Source organism: Sturnus vulgaris, chromosome 5 (genome assembly GCF_052056855.1).
Source record: "Sturnus vulgaris isolate bStuVul1 chromosome 5, bStuVul1.hap1, whole genome shotgun sequence".
Classification (NCBI taxonomy): Eukaryota; Metazoa; Chordata; class Aves; order Passeriformes; family Sturnidae; genus Sturnus; species Sturnus vulgaris.
The window spans coordinates 15,346,227-15,368,756 of NC_142247.1; the positions used below are offsets into that span (position 1 = coordinate 15,346,227).

Genomic DNA, 22,530 nt, shown 5'->3' on the forward strand with positions numbered 1-22,530 from the left:
CTGTTCTTCGAGAAAATGGTTTAATTTTTTGTTCCATCAAGTCTAATATTAATGGCCATTTTTTCTTTTTATTTTTTCATAGATTTTAATTTTTTTTCTGTCACCTCTACTCTGTCTTACTTTGTTCTAAAATAAGATAGTTCTTAGTTCTTTTGGGGGGTTGGGTTTTTGTTTGTTTCTTTGTTTTTTTAAATAATGTTATTTTTAAGATTTTTAAACACCTAGCAATGTTTTTTCTCAGTTTGTTAAAATGGAAGGGTGAGTCACTTTATTAGGGTTTGTAAAGCTAAAGCCTAAACTTAGGTTGCAGATGGAGTCTGATTGGGTGTTACTCTTGAAGCTTATTTTGAAAGGTTTTGTACAAAACCAAACTGTGCTGAAACAATGGTGTTCTCCAGTGGTGGAGCAGAATATTTGAGTAGAGAAGCAGTCGATCCTGTATATTTCAACAAGAGCTTTTGGCACACACTAAAATATATATACGTGGTCTACATAACTTAGTTAAGGAGATGAGTCATAGACTGCAGCTTCTATAAGTTGTTTGTAGTATGAATATTTCACTGTGAAATTGTAGGGAAATTTCACGTTTCATATGTGGTTTTTGGGCCTAGTACTTGTCAATACTTTTCCTGACTTAATGGCTGATAGAATAGAAGTAAAGGTATGCACCTTGAATAAAAAGGCAAATACAGAAATGCCAAGCAGTACAAATACATGATAAGGAGTACTGCTCAGTTAGCAGGAGAGGAGGTAGTGAGACATTCAAACCTGCAGTATGTTGTTGAGTGAAAAAGGGAAACTGACACTGTTCTGGCTTGTATTCGTGGGACTGCCTGTGTTCAAACACTAGTGAAATACAGTGGCTGTGTTCAACTACGTTAGGACCTCACATGGAACACTGTACTTAAAGAAGTATATTAACTGTTCCAAGGACTAAAAAAGAATCGTTCTAGCAATTTGGACCAGAAATGCAGAGAGGAAGAATGGAAGCTGTTCAAAAGGAAAGTCAGAGGAAAATGAAATGGACAAGGTTGTTATAATGCTTTGAATATTAGGAAGCTGGAGAGAATTTGGATAGGTGTGGTCAGATGCTGGGGATAGGTTCCTGAGGAACATTGTATAAGGGCTCTCATGGGTTTGAGAGCCATTTAATGGTGTTACCCAGTAGATACTGGCTCCTACCTTCTGGAGAACTGAAAGATCAGCCAGAAACTACCATATGGCAGCAACTGCTCCTCTTGACTATGAGGTATCTCTTTGCTAGGGAGAAGCTCATGTTTCCTGCAAAATGTTTAATTGAGTTAACATCTAATTTGGAAGAGTACAGTTTGATGCACAGCCTTTGGGCTGAAGAATTCTCATTTCCTATAAAACATGGAAAATTAGGTGAAATTAGGGTGATTTTAATGAGAATAGGGTTTTTTGTATGTGAAACAGACTAATATTTGGATAAGCATGTTGTCTTCTTAATATAACATTATTTACATATGTAATAAAATAATGAAGACTGGCATTCTCTCATTCAAAATGTAATTATTTCCGATTTGCTTTGGCTACAGTGCTCTCAAGTCTTGTCTGTTTTGATATTTGAGTAGGGTTCCACTCATGCTTTATCAATCCCTGTCCTAGGAATGATGAGGCTGGAGTGTTGTGGAATTTCAGCAGTACTGTTTCTCTTGGTCTGGTAAAGTTCACATTGTAATGGTGTGAGATGCCTTTCTTCTGTTGGAACTGAACAAAAGGCTGCTTTGGTGTAGTTGCTTGATGCTGTAAAGAGAGGAGAAGGAGCTGAGTGAAACCCAGCACTGCCTAGAGAGGCTTTGCAACTCAAGCCCTTTCCCTTTCTGCAAGGCAAATGAGCAATCTAGTTTTGTGTAGAAATTATGACACTTTAGGGATTATACCCTGATACCAATTGCTGATGCGGTGATTAAGTTGACAGATCTGTTCAGGAAAAGAATATAATCCTTTCTCTCTAATTTTTCTTACGACTTCATTATTATTTGCATGCCAGCTGTGGTGCATGCTTCCATCAGTAGGTTTATAAGACTCGTTGACAGGCGCCATTCCATGTATAGCAAGTCTGATTTAATAAAATAAATCTAGTACAGTCTTAATGACTACAGCGTTAGAAGGAATACTTAATATTGTTAAGTATAGAGATGCTAGAATTGAAATTGTAACATTTTAAGGCAAGTAAAGGAAGCAGCATTGGGGAATGTGAGGTGAATTTAGAATCTGTACAGAAGGGAGTTGGGGAAGCTGTGAAGTTTGATGACCTACGTCTTGAAGCAGAAGGATTGTTCCTGTAAACTTAGGTGGTCTAATTTGTGCTTTTTTATAGCCAGCAAAGTTGTTACAGAAATCTCTTCCTCACCTATGGTTTTCCACTGTATTTGATACTACCTCCATTTTGTCAGACGAAGAGCCAGCTGTCAGACACATGCCACTGCTGGTACACTTGTATCCAGCAGTGCCAAGTCCTGCTTGCTTTGGGCAGCAGTACTGCTCTTTGCTGGCTAGTGCTGGTGAAGGGAGAGTGTCTCTGGATTATCTGGTTATATAACTTGGGAGGCCAGGTTCCTTTTGCACACCCAGGGGCGTCTGAAACTTTCTGCTGGCTTTTTAGTGGTGCATGTTGGCTTTGCAACCTTTGTAAGTGGAATGAGGAAGACGGCAATTTGCCTGCTGTCCTGCTGTTTCTTTGCCGGATGTGACGGGGCTGAGTGTGCTGTACAGGGGTGTAGCAACATTGGAGACAGCAGCCTGTCCTGCTTCTCTTCCTCCCATTGCCCCACCATTGCCAAACTGGGTTGTGTTGCATGGTGCACTGGACCTGGGGCTGCACTTGAGTTGCTCAGGGAGTCCATAGGGCTGACTGCTGTGGACCTGGGCAGCTTGGTTTCTTTTTTCTAGGCTGTGTTTGGTGGTAGCCTCCTTGAATAGGTCCCCTAGGTGTCAGTGCTTCAGGAATAATTTCACTAAAGTGTTTTGGTTAAATGGCTTAAAAAATTTTGCAGAATAAGTATGTCCAAATTAGTTAGCAAATGTACTTTGAAATGTTGCCACTTTTCTGAGGTAAAGAACTGTAGGAAAGTAATGTGAGAAGGGATGATGCAAAATGCTGGGTGGAGTTCTACCATGCAGCTGCAGGACCCACACCTGGTTGTGTTATGCCTCTTCTGGGCATCACTCTTACAGTGTGGATGTGCTCTTTGGCTTTCTGGGGAAAAAAAATAACAGCTTTGTGATTGTGTGCAACAGCAGGTTCCTTCTCTAGACCCTCAGAGGTCACCATCCGCTTTCCCAGTTACTTTTTGGTGATCTTTTATGTTTGTTTTTAATTATTTTTTATTTTTTCTTTCCATTAGTTTCTCAAGAAACTAAGTTTTGTTAGGTGTGGTTTTTCTTTTCGTTCTTCTCCTTTGTATTTGGAAATAGGGATTCTGTGCTTTCAACTTCTGGTTTTGTCTTTCCAGTATCTCTGAAAATCTGTTGGTTCATGAATTTGAACTTGTTCTTTTGCTGTCCCGAGCATTGAGTTTGGAAGCATTTCTGTCTTTTTGTAAGGAGGAAAAATTCCCTGTAAGATGGGTAATAGAAAGAATTGTCAGTATTCAAGTTCTGTTGGGGTTAGCAGAGAATAAATTATACACAGTTAAAAATAACTTCAGGGGCATTTGTGATTTCTTATGTGGTTTACTTATGAGGCAGATCTGTATTACTAGAATAACTTGTCTGTACAGGATCAAGACATCTATGGCTTTCTGTCTGGAGAAAGGGTCTCTAGATACTGTAGATCTAGATCTGTGCAGGCTTTAATTTTTTTTTTCTGGGAAAAAAGAATCCAGCACTTACTGCTGATCCGTCTTTTTCCTAAATCTTCAAGTGAGTAATAATTTTGTTTCTAAAATGAAATTCCTATAGAAAACGACTCCTGCTTTAGTTTGAGAGTGATTATTGAGTTTTTTTGATGGCATTTAGGTTTTGCATTAAAACTACTCAGGACCTTTTTAGTTTATTCCCATTTTTATTTTCAGTGTATAAAATGTTTTCAAATGGATTTTTTTCCTGTTTATGGAACAGTAGGAATTGTAAGAAGGTTGGAAGATAATATATTTTGCTGGTAATATTTTATCAATCTACTTCATTTACAGGAAACGGTCATTGGTCAAAATTTGCTTACCTGAGCAGGCACAAAAAATTCATGGGCAAAAGTGCAGTGTGTAGGTAGGTTGCATTTTTCGGTGTGCTTAAGGTTCTTTGAGGAGAGCCTTATTCTAAGGGAGTGGGATTAGCTCTCAAAATGTAAGATTCTTGATTTTTAAAATATTTAGGTAGTACATTCAACAACGAGGTGTTGAAGCAACTGGCTTTGAAGTATGTTGATGTGCTCCCTACCTTTTTGAGTTTTTATTAAAAAGTGATGTGTATTTGAGTGGCCAAGAGAATTTTTTTTTAAATTTAAAAATTTTTGCAAACACTTTTCTTTAAGATTTGTAAACACGATGTTCCCAAAAGTGATAGTCTTCCCAAATTTGAACCTTACGAATTTATAAAGTGGTTTGACATCTTCAGTTTTTGATGGGTTGTTTTACTACATTCAGTGCATTGAAACATAGTGCAATAGCTGTTATACTTCAGTATCATTTACTGCAGTCTGTAATTATAACAAAAGTTAGCCGAGATTCTGTGATTGTAAATTTGCAGCAGCTCTGCCACACAGTCAGTGGTTGAGTTCTGCATTTTGGAATATAAATAAGAAACATGTTTTATCATCCCTTTGAAAAAAAAAGTCCTTCATATTAACAGTCTCCTTTACACATAAACATTCTTTGGAATCCCTGGTGTTGCTTCAGCTGAAGTGGCAATGGCTAAAAAGATCCACGAAAAGCCCCCTTGGTTTTGCTCATAGAGAAATATATGTTAATAATAATATGAAGTACTTTGGGATAGCATTGCATTTAATTCCATAAAATCATCTTTGAAGACGAAAGGTTCAGTATCAGGACTGTTTTGTTTTTTATTTTAACATCAGTAAGTGGAATTTCAGTGGGTTTTTTTTTATTGCAAGTCTCAAACTGTGGTGCTATGCAGTGCAGCCAGGTTTTATATTTATGGCCTAAACATAGAGTAGGAAGGAGGTGACGTTTCTAAATTGGGTATTACGCCATTTTAAATGTAAAATTTGTTACGTTCTTGTGAAGAAGGGAGGAATTTGGGTGGACTGACTCTGTGAATTATTCACTTTTTTCCCCAATAATTTATCAGCTTTTAATATGATAAAGCATGAAGTTCAAAACAGATGAGTTAGCTTTGGGGTTTTGCCAAATTGCATTTGAAAGCAGCATGGTCACGTTCCCAGGAACATGTCATGACATGCTTAGGATTCATTAAGCTAAGATGAGCAGCAGAGTCGGTAAACCTCAAGAATAGCTTGCTTTAGATATTACTCTGTTTTACAATTTGGCAATATGTGTTTGAATTTAATGATACACTGTGGAAAGTCCCAGAAGTGATTTTGAAGAATTTTTGCTTTCTGTTGTGATGTATTGTTTGTTATGCTCAGTTAGAATTCAGTTTGAGGATTTAAATGTGAATGTGAGCTTTTTCCTCTGGGCTCCTAGCTCTTGTCCCAGAATCCCAAATTGTTGGGAAAAAGTTATGCTTGGCATGGGTTGGTTTCTTGTTCTTCAGGGTAATTTATCAGTGTGCTTCTTTTGTGTCCAAGACAGTCTCCAGATTGTTTTGGCTTTCCTAGAGCAAGGCTGGGTAGGTAGTTTGCTGTTAGGGACTGTGGCTTAATGTTAGGGACTGTGGCTTTCACCAGTAGTTTCTAAAAATTATTTTTCTGGCTGTGTGTTTCTCCTCAGTCTCTCATGTAGTGCTTAAAAGGTAAGACCAGAGAAGCCTGTGGTGTGGAATTGCAGTTCCCTGTGCAGGTGAGAGCCAGTGTTTAAAGTGCAGCAATGGTATGTGTAGACTGGTAATTAAGGAGTTTGGAAAGTTGTAGTTCTGGATATCCTTGGTATCAGGACGACAAAAGTTGTCCTGACTTAATTGCTGTGATAAGGAAGGCAGATGAGCATTCTTGTTCATAAATTTATATATTCTGAACCAGACAGTAGGATCCCTTCTTAAAGTCAGTAGTGCTTGAGACACATGTAGGTGCTAGGGTAGGAGGAATAAGGACTAGTAGAGTCTGAGAACCCCATGGGATGTGATTCAGCTTATTTAAATTTGGACTAGATCTGATACTTCATGTAGCAGTACCAGACAGACCTGTTTTGAAAAACTGGATCCACAGATGAAAAGTCATTCATTTATTGAGAGCAATCTTCGGCTTTGTTCTTTCTGAAGCATTAAAATGAGTTGGCCTTGTAAAAGAAACCTTCTTTGGTTGAGCACTTCTATATCCATGTTGTCTCTCATTTCCAGTCTAGCACTTTTTGTACCAAGGAATTTTACAGAAGCCTCTCATCCCAGACTGTATGTTTTGGTTCCTTTAAAAGTAGGTACTTTAGAACAGGACTTAGAACTGAGGGATGCTTTTGTAAGAATATTATCAGATGTAGATTTTTGTCTGTATTAAATCCTTTGTTGATTTGAACAAGAATGAGAAAGTTGTATTTCAGAGCCCCTGATTCAGAAGATATGTTTGTCCCTATGAGCATATATAGGAAGAGGGAGCAAATTGTAAAGTTCTACTTTATGTTAAAGTGCAAGGCCAGTTATAAAATGTAGTAATCTTTACAGAAGGGGACTGGAAAATTGCTGTAGAGAGCTGCATGCATACTTTGCTCTTGATGAGAAGAAATTCAGAAACATCAATATAAAGCAGAAGATCAGATAAGTATTGGAAGTCACAAAGTTCCCAGAGGGCTCCTGTCTTTCTCCTATCTAGTCTAAGTCACAGCTTTTCTTCCTTGTTTGTTGGATCACTATAAATAATTGATATTTGAAATAATTTTTCCTCAGAAATTTAGTAACATTTTTAAAAAGAAGGCTGTTAAAGTGGAAAACAATAACAAAAGCAGAAAAATAGAACTAACCAAGGATGCACTTTCTACACAGAAAGTAGAAAACCTAAAGGTTTGCATTTCAATCTGTTGTCAGTTAATCTGACTATAGACTTCACAGGAAGCCCATAGAAATGAATACACAGAGAATTCAGAGAATACTTTCAAAGTGCACAAAGCCATGGTACAGTGAAAGTCTTAGTAGAATTAATTCTTCCTAAATAACTTGAAGTATAGAAACTTATAAGTCCTTTTCAAAAGAAAATTTACAGCTCCTTAATTTTATCTGCTTCACTAGGGCTATGTATGCCCAAACTAGGTATCTAAGCATTTAACCTAAAGTTTAGCAAATTTATCTTTATTAACAAAAAAAGGCGCTTCAGATAATGCATCTTTTCTCTGTATGCTCTTCATGGATTGCTGACAGATTCTTTTCCTTTAGTGTTTTTGAATCATTGCTTAACAGGCGTTGGTCAATATTTTGTTAAGATCTTTTAGTACCTGTGGGTTTATTAGGGTTTTGTTGTCATTTTTTCCCAGTGAAAAGACAGTTGAGCAAGTAAAGAAAACCATGCACAGATGCTGGGTGCTGACTGGCGTCCTGTGCAGGGGAAGTGGGATGGTGCATGTGGTTACTGCCCTCAGCTGTGCTCTTGCTCCTGTCCAAGAGGTGTCTACTTGCTGTAGGAATGGTTGGACAAGGTATTGTAGCAAATCCTGTGTGAACTTCAGTATAACCTACTAGAAGTAAATTGGTGGTACCTCAGTTGCTACTTGTGTTTGCAGCTTGCCAGCAGTCCCCGTGGAACAGGCATGATGGAAAAATTTAGGATGGCAAATTCATTGGCCACCCTAGTTCAATTTTACTGTCGCAGATGATCAGTTACTTGTTATACTTGCTTAATAGTGTTTTCCATCATACAAGAATTCATCCTTTTGATAAAGTGAATGTGGACAACAGGGTACTTGCCTTGATCTTCAGATACAGTTTCTTGGCTATTAAGATACTGTAAATTTGGGCTGTGGCTATTACATTGTCCCACCTGCTATGGCATAGTGTAACCATGGCTGTAGCCACACAGCACAGCTGGACCAAGAACCTGGCTGGCTAAAAATGTAAGGAGCCAGCCAGGAGCAGGACTGGGACAGTAGACTTCACTGCTGTAAAACACGATGAGAAATACTTGTGAAAATTCTGCTCCGTGATGAGTCACACTGTAGTGAATCTTTCATTATAAAACACAAGTCAAAATCGTCCTATTCAATGCCTTAGTATAAAACTTAGATTTTTTTATGTAAGAATTATCCACTGAATGTGTAGAAAGTTTCTCTCTGTCACTTCAAAATCCAAAAACTTGCTTATCATTAAAATTTTGTTGTTGCAGCCTGTAGTATATTGTGGTTGTGTTTGTATTCCACCTTCCCTGTAACTGATTTACTGTCACTTTTAAACTAATTTTAAAGTATCCTAAACAATCTTATCTCCAAAGAATGCTTTGAGACTTAAGTAAACGGCATTTTACCAGCTATCTATAGTATATCTGGTTTTCTTTGTTCTGCTTTCAAAGCTTTTGTTAGGTGTTTAATTTATCGAATCATTTAGACTTTTCGTTGCAGTAGCTTAAAAAAATTCATGTCAGTACTTAAGAAGTAGTAGATCCTCCTTTCCAGGGATCTCCAGTATTGGAGGCAAATGGTTTGTGTGCATTGGAATTGGTTTGATAGGTGTTTTAAGTTTAGATTCTTTTAAGAAAAATCATGTGTTTGTGTCTGATTCTTCTTCTGCATTTCACTTAGATGTGGGTGATATAGCTAGCCTTGTCAAGGTTTTTTTACGTTAATAAGCAAAAAGCTTTTGATGTATGAAATATATCCAGTCACTATATGAAATACATATTTTTGGCTCTTTTATACTTATCTGTATACATTAATAATGTCACAGTTTCTGAACTAGTTTGAAGATAAATGCTGGTCAGAGCTAGGAAAACCTACTTTTTTGTGCGTGGCTAGGTTTTGGGAGTTACAAATTGTGCACGATGCTTGCTCTATAGGCTGTTCATTTATGCTGCCTCCAGGAACATTATTCTTCATAGCAATAAGCATTTGGGTACGTCCCTTTTAAAAAGAGGGGAAAGATTAACAAAACTGCAAGGAATATATTTAACAGAAAAATATGGCAGCACAGAGATACATAAGCAATTTTTTAAGAAATGACATTGTTGAAAAGATCAAACACAAAGAATGCTCCAGTATGTGTAAATGCTTTTGACATTTGCAGATTTCGAGAGCTAGTTACGGTACACTTCAGTCGCTTAAAGAGAGCTGCAGTATCTTGGTGGTATTTTGTTTAAATTAAGAATAACTTGAAGTTATGCAACGTGTAGCTGCCTCCGGTTATCTGGTATATAGGTCCATGATGAAATGTATCACTCTCCATATTCTTGCCAGCCTGATGCTAAAGAGAAAGACATATTAATTACTTTACTGTATTCATTTAGATTTTGAAAATATGGTAAAGAACTTAGTTTTTATCTTTTCTGAACAAGATATAATTCTGCAACAATTTTTTTTTAAAACAAAACTTTTAAGATTCTGCTTCAAAATTATGCAGGCTGGGGGAGGGCAGAAACAGGATTGTATTGCTCAGGAAGCAAGAACTTCTTTCAGGACTTGGCTGACCCTGAGAATACTTCAAAGAATTTGGCATCAGATTGTGGTGTAGTGATTTAAATCTTCTGCTTTCCCCATCTGCAATACTGGTAAAATATGTTGAGACTAAATTAATTTGAGTGGTTTTTCTATTGCAAGTTTGGATGAAAGTGAAGTAATGCTGCTGGTCAGGATAACTTCAGAATCTTGTGAAATCAGATATAGGAACAGTGAACAAAGTGTATATGTTAGCTGAAGATTGAGTAGTCCCAATATCAGTAAAAATACATTTTTTTAAAATGAGACCAGAATAACAGGAAGCAATGCCCTGTTGCTTGTTTACCAGCCTGTTGAGGCACTAAACGTTGCTGTGCTGTTTTGGAACAGTGTATGCAACTGTTTTCTGAGAAACTGTGAGGAAGGTATGAGATGGAGGGAACCATCCCATGTCTGGGGCTTGGGCCAGGTTTCAGCAGCATTTGCAGTCTGAGCTTAAACTACCAATTTGAGGTAGCTCTCTTTTAAAATGTTGTGGCCTAAAGTCTGTCCATTCCAAGAAGAGTTGCTTTTAATTTAAAAGTGGTATGTTATTTCAGTTTCTGATATATGAACAAAGTTTACTGCATAAAGCCAGTTTGTTACAATATGAGAATCTGACTAAGTCCATGTGCGTAAATGAGAGGATGCGTAGCTGGTCTCATTCAATTTTTGACAGCTTTAATGGACAGCAGAGTGATTAGAGAGGTTTAAATTAAACATGTGGAAGATTTGTACAGTGGAAAGGCACAATAGCTACATTTACCATTTCCTTAATTTTACTTGTTGATTGCATTTGTGATAGCATGGTGGGAAGCTCAGTCTATAATTTATCTTTTCCAGTGTGGAGTAGTATCACTTACGTGATGAAAAATAATGAGGAATTGCTGTTCAGAAATTTAAAGTCTTAAATAATTCCAGTACTTTTCTATTATCTTTTTAAAAAGACCAGCAAAAATTTTTTGAGACTGGTTTGGCCTTGTACTTCAGATAGGATGTAAAAACATTCAAAGTTGTTTTGTCATACTTTAGTTTATGTCTGAACCTGGTACAGCTGTAGTCACAACATAGCCTGGCTGTGTTATCAGAAGGTTACAGCAAACAGGCCCTGGAATACTTAGGAAGCATCTGAAGAGTTTCATTTAATAAAAACCACGGTAAAAAAATAACTAAAAGGTAAAAGTCTGTAATTTGGACTTGGATTTTTTTATTTGCCCTGAAGAGTCACAGACTCATATGTATGTTACAGAAGGACACTCCAAAAACACATAAGTGAATTTAACTTTAACCTGTCTGTGCTCTTGGGAAATGTTTCTGCTTTTGCAGACTGTAACATTAGTCTGGAGAAGGAGAGTCACTGAGAGGTAAGTATGCTGCCAGGAGGTTGTGGCAGCTCGTAAATATTTCTTTTCCTTCAAGGATTCTATATATTAAGCATACTTGATGTTTCCAGTTGTATTTTAAGGTAAGACAAGATGTTTGATGTGCTGTGTGTGCAGAATAATTTTTTTGGCCAGAGTACTCTCAGCTATTTCTATTTTTAGAATACCTCGGGGAGGAAAAAAAAAAGCCCAAACCAAAGGGAAACCTGTGTTTCTTAAAATTCAGCTTAAATTAAAAATACTGTTATTACGGCTTTCTTGAGGTGCTTCAAACAAATGGTTTACAAAAGCTTACATTAAATACTGTATGTGTGAATGTACTGATAGAAGATAAATAGTAGCTGCTCTCTTACTCAGTTAAAAGATTTATCTACCTTGTGCTCCCTGTACAAAAAGCAGCCCCCCCAAAACACCAACAAGCACAACTTCCCCTACCCTGGCAGAAGCTGGAGTAGAGAAATGGGTCTAGTACTGATTTATTTAATGTCAATAAACTCCATCAGAGTAATGAAAGAAAAAAATATTCTGTTGTATCTCACTGTACAGTGCTTAACTGCAGGAAATGCTCAGGAAACCAGGGCTTATTTAAAATACAGTATTTTAGATTAACCAAACATGAAAATTTTGACTCTATCCAGGAGGAACTAGGAAGACAGTGCAGCTGTCTTAAAAAGTTAGTGGAATTGGTGCTGTACTTTAAAGAAAAAAAAATAAGAAAGCTGCAGTATTCCTGGAAAGAGGAGCCTGTTCAAAATCATTGTGGAATGTCCCAGCTGGAGCAATGGTTGCCCTTTTAGCTGAAGCACAGATGCAGAAATCTAGCCTCCTGGCTGAGAGTATCAGCTGGAAGCAAATAAAAAGTCAAAGGAAGCCTGTTCTTTAATTTTTAATCTTTTATTCTTATCATTGCAATAAATGAGATTTGACATGAGGAAAACACCTAAATAATATGATTATGAACCAAAATTGCATTAACACTTCAAAGTTTGTTTTTCCCATTTGGTTTATAAGCTTTTATCTCCATGTCTGATATATAGGGCAAAAGTTTTTAAACAGGAAATGAACCAACAAAAAACAGTGTCCAGTGAATAGATGCAAAATACCTAATAGATATTTTGACATACATCATCTAATAATGTTTAATATTTTGTAGGAATACAGATCTAGAAAGCTTATCAGTTAAATATTGCTTGAACGGTATGTATGGTAATGACTATAGAGATTGCTGGAGGCACTTAGCAGATGAAACTCTGTTAGTTTGGCTTAGGTGTGATGTAAGGGACCACAATAAGATTAAGAGAAATGGGAAAAAAATCATTCTCCCAGCAATAGAGCACACACGTGATCATGGTACTTGCTCACTGACAAGCATATCAACATTGTCCTTGCAACCATCTTCCCTTGCCTGTGAGGCCCAGCTGACCTTCATGTTTCCAACTCATCCACTCCCATCCCGGTGCTACCACCTCCTGCCCTGACAGTGTCCTTGATGCAGGTCATTTTCACTTTTGACCCCCTGGAGGGATCAGCCTCCCTAAAATCCCGGAGTGTTGTTTCCTCTTTCCTCACCACTAACTTTCCTTGTCAAAATTTCAGATTTGGCAGATTCTGATTTCAGTGTAAATGTTTGCATGTTACTCCACTAGGGGTTTTCTTTTTTTTTGATAGCTTCTTAGAGGATTCATGAGCATAAAAGGTTTTTGAGATGCTCCGTATAATTAAACTTTTGTATCATTTCTTTCATACTGGGAGCAGTTATCTCTGCTTCAGAAGTCAGACTGTAGTGCTGGCTTGGAGTAGACAAGGGCCTGGTTTGTTTCTCAGTTTAAGCTGTGTTGTGCATTTTCTGAGTTGATTGTTGTTTGTGGAAAATACTGTTGAACAGCTGTGAGTGATACCAAACATCAGAGGTGGCAGAGTATGTCATGCTGATATCAAAGCTGTAACACTTACTAGAGAAAAAATACTTAGCACTGCAGCTCTCTTAATTGTGAAGCTGGAATCCAAACCACTTAATCTTACTTAGTTGACTTCTGTTACAATTGCTATTTAAAATGTCTTTTTTGAGTATGTCACGACTATTGAATACCAGGGATGAATGAAAAGTCTTAAGTGTTTTTCTCCCAGAACTGTTCTAAGCTTTTTATCCAAGTCATGCTGTATTTCTTTGTATTTTTTAACATCTTTGACCTGTGTGGGGATTCAGTGAGTTAAGATGCTAGAATTCCAAACCTGGCTTATGGCCTGTCTGATTATCACTTAACCTGCTTAGCTGCCTTCATAGGAGTGCATTTATGTCCCTTAAGAATCTTTTCTCTGCTACATGCCCACACACGTGTCACGAAACATGTATTAAACAACTGCCCTGTTTGAGTGCATTCTAGCAAAGGAGGAGTACTAGCTGAAGAAAGACCAGTACTGAGGTGAGAATGGTATGTCCCTGTTATAATCCCGTTTTCTGTTGCCAATACAAGCTACAGCAAATTTTTTCAGACTCAAGCTTCCTGTTCCCTATATCTGCTTTGCCTTGGCTTGGCCTCCCTCTTTGAGTTTTCAGCTGAAGTTACTTATAACCAGTTACATGACTTATTTCATACAGAAATGAATTTTTAGAGTAGCAAGTGCAAACTTTGAATTGTTGGCTTTGGTCACAATTTCTTTTTTTGCTTCCATGAGAAATTTATAGAATGTCACATTTCTAAGGAATTCAGAGCAATGTGCATGTGCTTAGTGTGATTTTACTTTATGGGTTTATTTCTCCAGTTACCTGATCCTTTCAGCTTCAGACTGCACTTGCATCATGTGAGTTTGGCCATATACACACAGTTCGCTGCAGCAGAATTTTGCTGAACACAGAAGCTGCATTTTTGTCAATTTGCTCTGAGAATTGCAGTGTTTAAGAAAATGCCCCATTCCAGCTTCTTTCTCTGGGGCTTGGAGGGAATGGTAGGATTCTGTTGTATCTGAAGAACTTAGTGTAGTAGAGATTTTCTGATCTTTGAAAGCAGGGCTTTACAATTATATACGCTCTATTAAGGAAGTCTCCAGAGGGTATCTGAGTAGATCTAGAATTACTAATTGGGTAAAGGGTCTTTTGTTTTTTAAAAGTATATGCCACAAAGCAACAAAAAAGACAATCCCAAGTATGAAACTGGAAATAAAATTCAAATAGATGAACTTGCTGAATAAGACAATTATCTTATTCTAATTTGTTATAAAAGGGTAATTTCTGAAAAAAATGGCAAAATTTGTGTCAACAGTGAAATAGTCAAAAGCACTAAGGCAGCTCATGTGGCAAACTAATGTTTTTCAATTGCAAAATCAATTTTTAGTTTCAACTGCAAGTAGTTTTCAAGCAGTATGTTTCTGAATTACATAATGGGATGAGTCAAAGGTTATCAAGCAAAAGAAGGTAGGAAGGTGCCGTTCTGATACCTTCCAATGGTAGTATTTTATTACTGCTGACACTGAGAGAAACTCACAAAATAAATTTTTGAGGAGCCAGGAAAAGTGCCACTGTAGTATTAAGTCTATTATGAGGGTATCTGAGGACATTTCATTGTCTTTCTGGAATGGAATTTTGAGGGTTTTTTGCTTCTTTATATCCAAACTTTACAGCTGAATTTCTCCTAAGATTGACCCATTCCTACATTAACCAAGTACCAGTTTTTATAGGAAAAGTTTATTTTTATAATAATATCAGGCAAGTAGTCATTGTTCCCAATGGACAAAATTCCTAAACCATGTCCTTGACAGAAAATACAGGTGTGTGCTTTACAGTATGTATGTCGGTGTGCAGATATGTGCAGTAGTCAGGACTTGTGATTTCATTGCCATGTGTACAAAGGAGACACAGGGCTCCTTCTCAGGTCATATTACTGACTAAAGTGGAATGCATGTGGCATCATCTTGATTCCTCCCCAAGCTGCTCTTGACAGAGTGTTTGTTTGTTTGCCCTCGTCACTACTGCAAATCTATTGCTGCCTTTCTTGTATTTGAGAAGTCTTTTTTGTATGGATTTCGTTGAATGGTCTTGTCAGAAGATTTTTTCCGTACGAGTATAACTCATTGATCAGACCCATAAAAGGCATCCAGCTTAATGAAAAGTCATATCCCCAACTACTTTTGGTTTCTAATATATTCCAAGAGTTGTGTCTGTAGCAGGAGGAGAACCTGCAGGACTTCATCCCAGGATGGCATGGTGTCAGCCATGTTACAAGACCAGATGGAGTTTCTTGTAATCACAATTTTCAAGTTCATCTTTAGTAATTTCAATGTAGGTTTATTCTTATTTTAATATAGGATAGTTTTTCCTACTCCTCCTGTGCTGTTCTATTTCAGGAGTGTTTTAAGATGTTTATTTCATAGAAGTTAAATATGGTTAAAAACAAGAGCGTTGATCTTGTTCAGATTTTCTGTGGCTTGTTTAATGTTAGGGACTGCATTTCTTGGGTAGAGTTTTCATGCAGCATAGATACACAGTGTAGCTTTTGAATGCATTGTTATACTTCATGGAATACTTGTAAAACTTCATCCTGTAGATGATTGTTCTTCAGAAAATGAGTGGAGGGTAGTCTAAAATTATAACTGTATATGTCCTTTATTTCTTGGATGCTCAAAATTTTTGTGTGGAGTTCCTGCATGTAGGTTGCTGTGTATCTTGTTTGTCATAGTTACTTTTTGAAAGGACAGACTATGCAGTGTTTTAAGGAGATTAGTTACATCTTCAGCTACTGGGAGACTTGACCTGTGTAAGTCTGTAATTGCTGTTATTTACTACAATGCTGTGTGAATTTGGAAAATAATTGATTTATCATATGACTCAAGTACCTGGAATTTATTGTAAAGACTGTTCAACTTAAAGAGTTTTTTGACAGATTTATCTCTCATGTTGTGGTGGTGTTTTAGTCTTCCATATTTCTGAGACTGAAACTTAAAGACTTACATAACTTAAAAGAATATGAAGCCAGTTGGTAAAGATAACAGAATCATTAGGGTTGGAAGGGACTTCTGAAAATCATCTAATCTAACCCCTGCCAAGGCAGGGTCACCCAGAGCAGGTCACACAGAAACTAAACATGAACAAAATACCTATTACACTATTGTATGCTTACAATGGGTACAAAACTGTGCCAGTATTAAGCTAATCAAGGAAAAAAACCCAAACCTTTTAACAAAAAGAGAAATATATAGTGAAATATTCTGTTTGCCATGATGATGTTCTTTTGATACTACAAAGCTGCTGTTTGAGAGACTATTGTGGCAAAATCATAGAGTGTGTTGGTAGAGGTTATCATTCACCTTGAAGAAGTAGACAGACTGTGATTATGAAATGAGAGAACAAAGCATCTCAACTTGTAGTTTTGCTTTGTCTTTCATGTAGAAAATGAAATCTATTTGTAGCAGTGTACTTTTTTTTTTAATAGCTTTAACTTATCTCTACAGTTTGGGATTTGAAAGATTTTTTTGCATTTAGGAACTTGGTAATATATATTCTACTGTATATCATTTCCATTTAAGGTTAAATAGGAATTACCTTTGACACTGAGAAACAAGACCATAAACAATAGTATTTTTTTACTACAGATTGAATTTATGCTAGCAAACCAACTGATGGAATTCCAAATTCTGTATTTTGACTTAAATTGCAGGCTCATTTGGTGGTTCATGTGATTTTTGGTAGGCATTTTGAGAGACACTTATTTCTCACTGAAAGGCTCATTAAGGGTCCCTTTTGCTGATACTTCCAATGTGCAAGTGTTTTATCTTCTGTGAAAACAGTGATTTGTGACAGAAAAGAAACAGAATAAATTATTGCCTTTGCTTATTAAGACCTAGGCAGGAACATCAGAAGCAATAGTGTATAAATGGGTAGAAGCTCTGTAACATCAAACCGAGATTACAACTTAGAATTGCTTCCATGTAATGGTAGCCTGCCTGTTGACAAACAGTGTAGTCTCTGGAGAGGCAGGAAAGGGAAGATATTGCTAGAATTCCTAAAATGGTTTCTTTTTTTTTTTTAACTTGTATTACTGTATATAGTTTCAGTCTCTCATGAAGATGATGAGTTTAATCAGTTGTAGTTCAATGTTGGTTTTTCTACTCTATAGAAAATTACAGGTATTCACTCTCCTGTGAGATTGTATAGTATCATCTTAGTTTAGGTTTGGCTGTGTTAATGGTGTGAGCAAGCTTTCCTTGGGCACTGCCTATAGTAACATGGCAAAACAAAAAATGTAGATAGTTTTCATTTTTTAAATAGTATAATTTGCTTCAGGCTGTTAAACTAAGATTGCTATACAATCATAGAACCTCTTTATAAGTAAATTTTGAAGAAGTTTTTCTTGCAGTTAAAGACAAAATTTTTAATAGTTTTTCCATACAAATTCAGTTCAGCAAGATGTTTTCAGTTATTGGTGAGACATTTTTATGTGCTGAATTATGCTATACTGCAGTGTTCTTCGCAATTAAAAATATTTCTGTTTAAATATTCTTTTAAATAAGTATTGATTGTTGTTTTCTCAGCTGAAGGATGAAGGTCAATGACCACAGCCAACTGGATATTAGATCCTTCAAGTTCCTAACATTTGTACAGTGCTTCTAGTTCTCCTGTAGTGGTTGTTAGGAAATGTTCCACAGAAAAATTTAAAGGTCTTACCAGGTTTCTGACTGCATTTTGCTTGATGACCATAAGCTTGAAGTTGTGAGTTTTAAACACAGAATCATGGAATGGCCTAGATTGGAAGGGGCCTTAAAGATTATCTATTTCCAGCCCCTTGCCATGGCAGAGATACTTTCCACTAGACCAGGTTGCTCATGGCCCCTTTCAAACTGAAAACTCTGGGAATAGGGCATCTGCAACTTCTCGGGGCAGTCTATGCCAGTGCCTCATCATCCTAACAGTAAGGAATTTCTTCCTAACATTAATCTAAATCTACTCGCTGCCAGTTTAAAGCCATTCCCTCTTGTTTTGTCAGGTACTGGTAAGCCACAAGTAAAATATCCCCAAACCTTCCCTTTTCCAGGCTGAATAATGTAATTTCTCTCAGCCTTTCCTCATAGGCGAGGTGCTCCATCCCTGTAATCATCCTGGTGGCCCTTCTGTGGATTAATTCTATTAGGGCAATGTCCTTCCCTGGCTGGGAATCCCGGAGCTGGATGCAGCACTCCAGGAGGGGTCTCGCCAAAACAGAGGGGCAGAATCCTCTCCCTGGCCCTGCTTTGGATAGCCAAGATCCAGTTGGTGTTCTGGTCTGAGTACACACTGCTGGCACATGTCCAGCCTGTCACTCATCAACACCCCAAGTCCTTGGCAGTCTATTCATCCCCCAGCCCGTGTTGGTACCAGGGGTTGCCCTGACCCAGGTGCAGCTCGTGCTTTGAAGAAGCACGTGTGTTCACTTGGTCAGAAGTGGATGTGGTTTGTGGCCACGTGTCTGGTTAGTTCTCTTAACTCCATCCTAACATATAGTTCCTCCCCTTTCTTTCCTCTGTCACCATGAATATTTTCTAATAATATTTTGCATGGGACTACCAGTGGGAGTTTGAAGTACTTTTGCAACATTGCACTAAAGAATGAATTGACCTAAGTGCACTGTTTCTGTATTTTTAATGAATGGTTACACTGCCAATATGTCTTGTGCAACAGAGAACTGAGTTCCCACAGCAGAACAGGAAGAGTAATTAGAGGATTAGGAGAGGGATCTGCATGACATTAGTCTCAGAGACAAGAATTCTTTGCATAATAAAATTTCCATGCAATTGACATACTACTTCTGTGAGATTGTGTTGGCATATGTGTGTGTATGTAATATATATGAAAGAGGAACTTAAATATAAGAGCTGATTTCTACCTTTCTTCACTCTACCAGTCCAGACTCTGTACATGAAGGTCCAAAACCTCAAGTTCTTGTTATGTTCCAAAGGTTTTAAAATCTATTTGTAAGGGCTTCATGAACTTTGCTGTGTTTACTTTCATAGCTGATTGGGCAGTGTTCTGTCAGTCTGTGAAAAAGGAGCTGCAGTGTGTGTATGATGTTTCACAGTTGCTTCTTGTCCTAGGACATAAGCAACTAAGTTCCGTCTGCAGATCTGCCTGCATTTGGCGCAGACCCAGTTATTCTCACACCTTCTTACAAAGAGTACCACAAAAGTGTTTTTCCAATATCTGTGCATATGCTTATAGCATGAGTGACTAATGAGTATGTTAGTGAATACTGGAATAAGTTTACATGGATCAGAAGGTGCCTGCTGCTAACCTGGCAACAGTATGACACTGTCACTGCATAAACCTGCTGTAATATGAAAGTCTGCATGGGGATAAGTGCTCTGATTCAGAATTCTGCCAGCCGTTTATTGTCACCAGTGACTATCAGGAAGTAGATAAATTGGCTGCTGGTTTTAGCTTCAGAGTGAGCACTAAGTAAGCAACCTGGCTACAGCAGCTGCAGCTTACATCTCTAATCCCAGTTCCTTCTTGTTCTGTTACTGGTTTTTAGCAGCTTGCCTCATGTTATTGTGCTGTTAGTTTTGTGACAGGGCTGGATAGCGGTGTGAATTGTACTACCGCATTTCTCTGTTGTGATCTTTGCTGTGGTTCACCCTAAGAACAGGTGACAGCTCTTTCTGGTGGAGTGGAATCCTGTTAGGGATGCAGGCAGTTGCCAGAATGCCCTCCAGTGCCTGTACCACTTCTCTCACTGGCAGTTTGGACAGCTTGAAGACTGCATGTGACCGCTTCACTTGACAGTGTTGAACAACACAAAATCAAGTACAAAAATGCTGCTGTGAGGATGTGTCGGCCTGCAAAAAGTTGGGTGCAGTGATGCAGCTGAGTAGCAGATAGGAGCACTGCAGGCTCCTTAACCTTCCCCTACAGCTGCAGCCTGCTCTGTTCTCTGGAGTTCATCAGCACAGTTCTGTTAGGTGTCATGTAGAAATACGGATTTCCAATAAAAGTATCAATAGTTATCTAATTATTGAAAGTTTTCTTAATTTCTTTCTTTATAACCATGCTCTTGACAGACTCCATATTTAATATCATTGTACTTCATCAGTCTTCAGGGAATAGTCTTGATTCGTTTTGTGGGCCACTGTCGTATATGATTATCAGTATAGAAAATAATCTTTTAGAAAGATTGAATTTAGTGGAGAATTTGAAATATCTTTCAACTTAGTAAAAAGACTATATTTGGACATACTAACTTTCTTGCAGCAGCTATAGACGTATATTTTGAGAGCTCTGACCAACTGAAGTCTTTATGGTGCATATGTAGCCAGCCTTATGTAAACCTTTGCAGAAAGAAGATCAAAATCTGCAGGGTCGAAGACAGAATAGTTTATAGCTCCTTATATAGCTTATATAGCTCTTGTATTGTAGCTCAGGGTTGTGTATTACATTAGTTCAATACCACGTATGCATCAGTGACTTGCTTTCTATCACAATTGAGTTGTTATTCTGATGATGTGTCACAAGAGAAGGTTATGTGGCAAAAAAATAATCATTTTCTTATCCCAGGTATTGTTAAAGGAGCACCAAAGAATTCTTTGGGACTTGAGAAGCTGCTTTTCTGCTTCTCAAGAGCAGTAGTTGAGTGTGAGTCCAGCTTCTCTTCGTTGCTGAAGATAGCTTTGCCAAAGCATTTCGCTATCCTTTTTACTGCAGTTAAAGATAACTGCTGGTCTCTCTGCACTTTACTCAGGCAGAGCAAAGGACAAGATAATCCCCTTAGCCTGTTAAATGCTCCATCCCATCTGGTAGGTGATAATTGCATTGTAAGGGGATTAACACAGTGGGATATGCTTACAGTGTAATGAAAGCTTCACTATAAGTGTGAAAGTCAGCTGATTGCATTCTATCACTTGGGGACCTTATATTTGCACATATTTTGTAAAAAACATAAAAGAAATTTCATCTGGGGAAGGTATGCAGTAAATTTACATGCCATCCTTCACATATTTGTAACAGATTTTATGTTTCTTCTGGAATATCAGTAGTCTGAATATCTGAAATCCTGTTGTGGGAGTAGTGCAGTAGACTTTTGTTTAGCCAAATGTTTTGAGATCATTCCGTGGAGTATAGCTATATTAAATGCATCCCAGGTGTTGACTAGTGTTAATCAAAAGTACTATGACTTTTAAATCTCAGGGCTTAATTGTTACCAGTCTAAGAACAGTCATGTATTTTAAATACTGCCTGGAAATATTCATTAGTAAAGGTGAAGTTTGAATAAGCCACACTGTGAGGAATATCACAGTAATTTTGTGTCAGCGGGGATTTCTGTCAAGAGGATTTCTGGCTGAAAGTAACTCTTCTTGCAGCCAGCCAAAATAAGTATTTTGAAATTTCAATTTCAAGCAAGAGCCTAAGGTAGTGCAAACTGACTATTGAAAAAAAAAAGTTTAAAATTCTATGTTTTTTAAGTTAGTAAATCTTAAGGTTCAGAGTATTTAATAAGCTAACTGTACCTTAGCTTCCTTACCTTTCAAGATGATAAAGATCCTTGTGAAGATAAGTTTTATGTAGGGCAGTAGCTCAAGGTTGATTATCACCCCGTTGATTGCACTCTCTCCGGTCTCCCCGTACGGTACAAGGCGCTGGGTGAGTTGCTGTGTGCTGACCTGCGTGTGCCGCTTTGCTGGTTTGAACATTAACCTGCTTGGTTAAAGCGGGGCTTGGTTGGCGCACGCTGTGCTGGGATATGGCTTCAGCGTCAGATGATTCCATGAGAGTCAGGTATAGAAGTACACACGGTGTGCAGTAGATGCTTTAGTGATATTGTATGACCTTGCTGCTGGATTAAATTTTCTAATGAATTAAGATTCTGTGACCAGCTGTGTGGCTGCTGTTTCTCTGGTTTCCATTTTCTGAATTAGAAACTGTGTCTATGTGCCCTTTTGGGAGTAAGGGTAAAATAAAATCTAGTGGGTTTTTATGGGCTGTCTGCAGTAACCTTGCCAGTCTGTGATGAGGTTGTTGAGTGTGGTTAAGCTCAACCTTCTCTTACTGAATCATGGAGCTGAGCGGGGTCAAGTAGAAAGCTGGTTTTCCAAGTTCTCGTGATGAGACATGGAAGATATCACAGATTTTTTTTTTTTCTTCTTCTCTCTTTTATTTTTGTTGTTTCTTTTAAGGTGACTGAGCTCTAATGAATATTCTTAATTATTTCCTTTTAGGCTGAAAATGTTTACCCGAGGAGAGGAAAACTAGGGAAGTTTGCTCTTATATTCTGGCATGTTGTAGTTTTAAGTAAGCTTGTGTGTAAGATTGTGGAACTCAAAAAATAAACATAACAATACCCTTCCAAAAAATGAAACCATGTCCCCTTTCCCTACCCCAGTTGTTTCTGGAATATAAGTGTGTCATATGAAGATCTTTCTTGAAAGAACCATTACACTGGCAATATATGGAAAGTAACTTTAAGAGGAATTTTCAGATACTTAAT

At 37.6% G+C, this 22,530-nt stretch overlaps 1 protein-coding gene across 1 annotated transcript in view; it reads left to right on the forward strand.

The window, feature by feature from the left end:
* The window catches only part of CNOT2 (CCR4-NOT transcription complex subunit 2), an 81,329-nt gene that overhangs the window by 27,536 nt on the left and 31,263 nt on the right, over positions 1-22,530 (forward strand). The window lies entirely within an intron of this gene.